Raw genomic sequence first — 7362 nt, 5'->3', positions numbered from 1 at the left:
TATAGCTTTTGTGTCATGAATGGATCCCCCTTATCCTTGGTTTTTCTATTATTTAAAGACACTAAAATACATTTGGTAATCCGTCCATACAAGATTTGGAATATATTGATGTAGAGATCACGGTGGAATATGGCAATGGAACAACAACACTTAGACTGCAAGCAATAGGATCTAGACATCTAAGGTTAAAATTTGTGTTAAAGGTGGTACTTAACACTACAGGGAGATAACTCTGTAAAGTCAGCTTAACGTTTTAATGACGTTGTGTTGTAAAAGGAATATTAAGCTTCTTTATGATAAAAATTGGTGGTTGTCAAATTGCTATATAACCAGTGTAATTTTTCTGACGAAACGGTTGGTTCAATTTTTTTTAAAGTTTTATATTTTTGTTAAAGTTTTACTTTGACACTCTTTGACAAAAAATTATGAAAATTAAATGAGCCAAATTAATTTTAGTGAAAGTGTTGGATACCACCTTAAACGTTTGTCATATTCAGAGCTTCTTATGGAATAAATGTCACTATCAAGATCTAAGAGCGAAAATTTACTTTTACTTATCGCTGTTAGGTCAGTTGTTGTAAAGTACATTGACCTATTGAAACAATTTGTGTTTTTTATGCCAGGATTGGTAAGCCAATAAGAGCATAGTGACTTTAAATGTCAATAGTGTATTGATTTAACGATTGCTGGTGTAACGGAACTTTTAAAATTTTGATACGTTCACGATTTGGAATTGAGATACTGTATATGTATTGGTATATGAATTCAACAAAGACGAGATATAGACAATACTTTATGAAACATCACTGAGCTATTATTACACACATGCATGTCTCATAAAAATACTTTTGATTGGCTGAGAGCTATCATTAGGCATTCCAATATCAAATTGTAGATCCCTATATAATTCGTCATCCATGACAGCAAACGTTTCCGGTCACAACATCCCAACAATGCATAGGGCAAAAGCCAAAGGATAACCTCGATTTAACTCGTAATTGTATAGTTGTAGCATATAAATGAACTTAAAAGAATTGAATGATTTTTATTTGTGCATGATCAACACTTTTACAAACATATGCATTTGTGTATCTTAAGGCATTCAATTCAAATCTCAGACTTTTTATTTTGATAAAAGTTTCTGACTGACTATTAATTTGGTCCTGTAGTTTGAGGGTCATTTTTTGTCTTTACAGTTGTGTTTATTTGTAAATTATGTTTCATCAGAATCTTATTGTAATGTTATCATTTTGTGTTTTGTGGGCGGTTGTTTTTCTGCTCAATTTTTTTAATTTGGCCATAGTTGTTTTGTTTCTTTGTCTTTAATTTACCAATTTTGGTTGCACCCTTTGCAATTTTTGCCGTTGTGAAATAAACGATCCTTATTCAGAATATTAAGTTTTGATAGAGTACCATATATATATATATATATATATACGAGTCTAAATTGAAAACTACGTTCAAACCTATGACTGCGTTGGATAAAAACCGCAATTTTTATACGTGTGCATGTCAAACAAATTTCGTTGTAGAAGGGTCTAAAAACAGCACAAACAACATTTTCCAAAAGACCAAAAGAGTGAAAAAGTATATTTAAACAAAACGCATTTGACTAACAGGTCGAACAACTGATGTTCTTTAACCCTGCTGACTGCCATTGGCGATTGCCAAATAAAATTGATCACAGGTTGTAACAAAATGGATCTTATTATAAATTTAATACGTCACAGAAAAAAAAAAAATTGTTAACTTGTGGACAGGATGTTGTGCCACAAACATTCGGTGTCAATATTTCTTTAGTACACCATATCCGGATTTCGACAATAGATGTCTCTTCAGTGATGTTAGGGATCGAAACGGTATTTGGAAGGCCATATAAAAAGCACCCTCATTTTTAGAGAAAGTACCCTCATTTTTAGATTAACTCTTGAATTTTAAGAGTCAATATATAGGATGAACGGATCATATAAACCGGAGGGAAAATATGATACATGCCCAAACAAAAAATATAAACGAGTCTAAATTGAAAACTACGTTCAAACCTATGACTGCGTTGGATAAAAACCGCAATTTTTATACGTGTGCATGTCAAACAAATTTCGTTGTAGAAGGGTCTAAAAACAGCACAAACAACATTTTCCAAAAGACCAAAAGAGTGAAAAAGTATATTTAAACAAAACGCATTTGACTAACAGGTCGAACAACTGATGTTCTTTAACCCTGCTGACTGCCATTGGCGATTGCCAAATAAAATTGATCACAGGTTGTAACAAAATGGATCTTATTATAAATTTAATACGTCACAGAAAAAAAAAAAATTGTTAACTTGTGGACAGGATGTTGTGCCACAAACATTCGGTGTCAATATTTCTTTAGTACACCATATCCGGATTTCGACAATAGATGTCTCTTCAGTGATGTTAGGGATCGAAACGGTATTTGGAAGGCCATATAAAAAGCACCCTCATTTTTAGAGAAAGTACCCTCATTTTTAGATTAACTCTTGAATTTTAAGAGTCAATATATAGGATGAACGGATCATATAAACCGGAGGGAAAATATGATACATGCCCAAACAAAAAATATAAACGAGTCTAAATTGAAAACTACGTTCAAACCTATGACTGCGTTGGATAAAAACCGCAATTTTTATACGTGTGCATGTCAAACAAATTTCGTTGTAGAAGGGTCTAAAAACAGCACAAACAACATTTTCCAAAAGACCAAAAGAGTGAAAAAGTATATTTAAACAAAACGCATTTGACTAACAGGTCGAACAACTGATGTTCTTTAACCCTGCTGACTGCCATTGGCGATTGCCAAATAAAATTGATCACAGGTTGTAACAAAATGGATCTTATTATAAATTTAATACGTCACAGAAAGAAAAAAAAATTGTTAACTTGTGGACAGGATGTTGTGCCACAAACATTCGGTGTCAATATTTCTTTAGTACACCATATCCGGATTTCGACAATAGATGTCTCTTCAGTGATGTTAGGGATCGAAACGGTATTTGGAAGGCCATATAAAAAGCACCCTCATTTTTAGAGAAAGTACCCTCATTTTTAGATTAACTCTTGAATTTTAAGAGTCAATATATAGGATGAACGGATCATATAAACCGGAGGGAAAATATGATACATGCCCAAACAAAAAATATAAACGAGTCTAAATTGAAAACTACGTTCAAACCTATGACTGCGTTGGATAAAAACCGCAATTTTTATACGTGTGCATGTCAAACAAATTTCGTTGTAGAAGGGTCTAAAAACAGCACAAACAACATTTTCCAAAAGACCAAAAGAGTGAAAAAGTATATTTAAACAAAACGCATTTGACTAACAGGTCAAACAACTGATGTTCTTTAACCCTGCTGACTGCCATTGGCGATTGCCAAATAAAATTGATCACAGGTTGTAACAAAATGGATCTTATTATAAATTTAATACGTCACAGAAAAAAAAAAATTGTTAACTTGTGGACAGGATGTTGTGCCACAAACATTCGGTGTCAATATTTCTTTAGTACACCATATCCGGATTTCGACAATAGATGTCTCTTCAGTGATGTTAGGGATCGAAACGGTATTTGGAAGGCCATATAAAAAGCACCCTCATTTTTAGAGAAAGTACCCTCATTTTTAGATTAACTCTTGAATTTTAAGAGTCAATATATAGGATGAACGGATCATATAAACCGGAGGGAAAATATGATACATGCCCAAACAAAAAATATAAACGAGTCTAAATTGAAAACTACGTTCAAACCTATGACTGCGTTGGATAAAAACCGCAATTTTTATACGTGTGCATGTCAAACAAATTTCGTTGTAGAAGGGTCTAAAAACAGCACAAACAACATTTTCCAAAAGACCAAAAGAGTGAAAAAGTATATTTAAACAAAACGCATTTGACTAACAGGTCGAACAACTGATGTTCTTTAACCCTGCTGACTGCCATTGGCGATTGCCAAATAAAATTGATCACAGGTTGTAACAAAATGGATCTTATTATAAATTTAATACGTCACAGAAAAAAAAAATTGTTAACTTGTGGACAGGATGTTGTGCCACAAACATTCGGTGTCAATATTTCTTTAGTACACCATATCCGGATTTCGACAATAGATGTCTCTTCAGTGATGTTAGGGATCGAAACGGTATTTGGAAGGCCATATAAAAAGCACCCTCATTTTTAGAGAAAGTACCCTCATTTTTAGATTAACTCTTGAATTTTAAGAGTCAATATATAGGATGAACGGATCATATAAACCGGAGGGAAAATATGATACATGCCCAAACAAAAAATATAAACGAGTCTAAATTGAAAACTACGTTCAAACCTATGACTGCGTTGGATAAAAACCGCAATTTTTATACGTGTGCATGTCAAACAAATTTCGTTGTAGAAGGGTCTAAAAACAGCACAAACAACATTTTCCAAAAGACCAAAAGAGTGAAAAAGTATATTTAAACAAAACGCATTTGACTAACAGGTCGAACAACTGATGTTCTTTAACCCTGCTGACTGCCATTGGCGATTGCCAAATAAAATTGATCACAGGTTGTAACAAAATGGATCTTATTATAAATTTAATACGTCACAGAAAAAAAAATTGTTAACTTGTGGACAGGATGTTGTGCCACAAACATTCGGTGTCAATATTTCTTTAGTACACCATATCCGGATTTCGACAATAGATGTCTCTTCAGTGATGTTAGGGATCGAAACGGTATTTGGAAGGCCATATAAAAAGCACCCTCATTTTTAGAGAAAGTACCCTCATTTTTAGATTAACTCTTGAATTTTAAGAGTCAATATATAGGATGAACGGATCATATAAACCGGAGGGAAAATATGATACATGCCCAAACAAAAAATATAAACGAGTCTAAATTGAAAACTACGTTCAAACCTATGACTGCGTTGGATAAAAACCGCAATTTTTATACGTGTGCATGTCAAACAAATTTCGTTGTAGAAGGGTCTAAAAACAGCACAAACAACATTTTCCAAAAGACCAAAAGAGTGAAAAAGTATATTTAAACAAAACGCATTTGACTAACAGGTCGAACAACTGATGTTCTTTAACCCTGCTGACTGCCATTGGCGATTGCCAAATAAAATTGATCACAGGTTGTAACAAAATGGATCTTATTATAAATTTAATACGTCACAGAAAAAAAAAATTGTTAACTTGTGGACAGGATGTTGTGCCACAAACATTCGGTGTCAATATTTCTTTAGTACACCATATCCGGATTTCGACAATAGATGTCTCTTCAGTGATGTTAGGGATCGAAACGGTATTTGGAAGGCCATATAAAAAGCACCCTCATTTTTAGAGAAAGTACCCTCATTTTTAGATTAACTCTTGAATTTTAAGAGTCAATATATAGGATGAACGGATCATATAAACCGGAGGGAAAATATGATACATGCCCAAACAAAAAATATAAACGAGTCTAAATTGAAAACTACGTTCAAACCTATGACTGCGTTGGATAAAAACCGCAATTTTTATACGTGTGCATGTCAAACAAATTTCGTTGTAGAAGGGTCTAAAAACAGCACAAACAACATTTTCCAAAAGACCAAAAGAGTGAAAAAGTATATTTAAACAAAACGCATTTGACTAACAGGTCGAACAACTGATGTTCTTTAACCCTGCTGACTGCCATTGGCGATTGCCAAATAAAATTGATCACAGGTTGTAACAAAATGGATCTTATTATAAATTTAATACGTCACAGAAAAAAAAAAATTGTTAACTTGTGGACAGGATGTTGTGCCACAAACATTCGGTGTCAATATTTCTTTAGTACACCATATATATATATATACAACTCGTCTAAACATCAACCCAACAATGTTAGATCTGTAAATTTGCTTTCGCAAATTTTTGGTTCTTCCCTCGCCGGGATTCGAACCCATGCTACTGTGATATCGTGACACCAAATCGCCTGCACTGCAGCCGTCCCGCTAGACCACACGACCACCTGGGCTCTCAAAAAAAGAGCTTTCGCTGGCCATGTGTTACCTTTCCACGTCAGTGTTAATCTAGCTGCGTACTACAGTACATGATATATAAGGCATGAAGATGTTATTGTTACAGATCAGCTAAATTATCTATAGTAAAGGATCCTACAAATTATTGTAGGGTTGTCACTGACTCAGACGTACTTATATATATATATAAGTACGTCTGAGTCAGTGACAACCCTACAATAGATGTATCCATCGGATCGCCATCAATGATGGTGATACATGGCTGTGTACATAATGTATATACAACTCGTCTAAACATCAACCCAACAATGTTAGATCTGTAAATTTGCTTTCGCAAATTTTTGGTTCTTCCCTCTCCGGGATTAGAACCCATGCTACTGTGATATCGTGACACCAAATCGCCTGCACTGCAGCCGTCCCGCTAGACCACACGACCACCTGTGCTCTCAAATAAAAGAGCTTTCGATGGCCATGTGTTACCTTTCCACGTCAGTTTTAATCTAGCGGCGTACTACAGTACATGATATATAAGGCATGAAGATGTTATTGTTACAGATCAGCTAAATTATCTATAGTAAAGGATCCTACAAATTAATGTAAGATACAGTCACAGAAAATAATTATTTTCATAAGTACGTCTGAGTCAGTGACAACCCTACAATAGATGTATCCATCGGATCGCCATCAATGATGGTGATACATGGCTGTGTACATAATGTATATACAACTCGTCTAAACATCAACCCAACAATGTTAGATCTGTAAATTTGCTTTCGCAAATTTTTGGTTCTTCCCTCGCCGGGATTCGAACCCATGCTACTGTGATATCGTGACACCAAATCGCCTGCACTGCTGATATTTATATATCGATAAAGTATCAACAAACATCTTAATTCAAATTTGCCATCTTCTACAGAGTACCTGTTATTACATGGAAGCTTCTGTGAAGTTCTACATGAGGTTTACAGAATAGAATATAAAGACCAAAAGTCAGAAATGCCGGAAGGGATACAAAATTTAAGACTAGAAAACAACAAGCCAATGAAATACCGAATAAATATGTGCTATAATATATAAAATCGAAAATAAAATTCAGAAATGAATAGCAAACATTCAGACCCTCTTTCAATGGCATCAATATATAAGATTTCACTAAGTACAATTTTTTGTTAAGCTGAAGTCCGCCTCCGATGCAGGATTTTTCTCACCGGTATTTTTCTCCCTGTGTTGGAGACTCGTGTGGACTTCGGCTGTTTTCTACTCTTTCTCTATTTCCATTTTCGATGTTATCTAAAGAAAATTTAGTATATAAAAGAAATGAACGCATGATTATAGTATATAATTATCTTAT

This window comes from Mytilus trossulus, chromosome 5 (assembly GCF_036588685.1).
Source record: "Mytilus trossulus isolate FHL-02 chromosome 5, PNRI_Mtr1.1.1.hap1, whole genome shotgun sequence".
NCBI lineage: Eukaryota > Metazoa > Mollusca > Bivalvia > Mytilida > Mytilidae > Mytilus > Mytilus trossulus.
The sequence above is the reverse complement of the archived record's forward strand: the minus strand, read 5'-3'. Positions refer to the sequence as shown.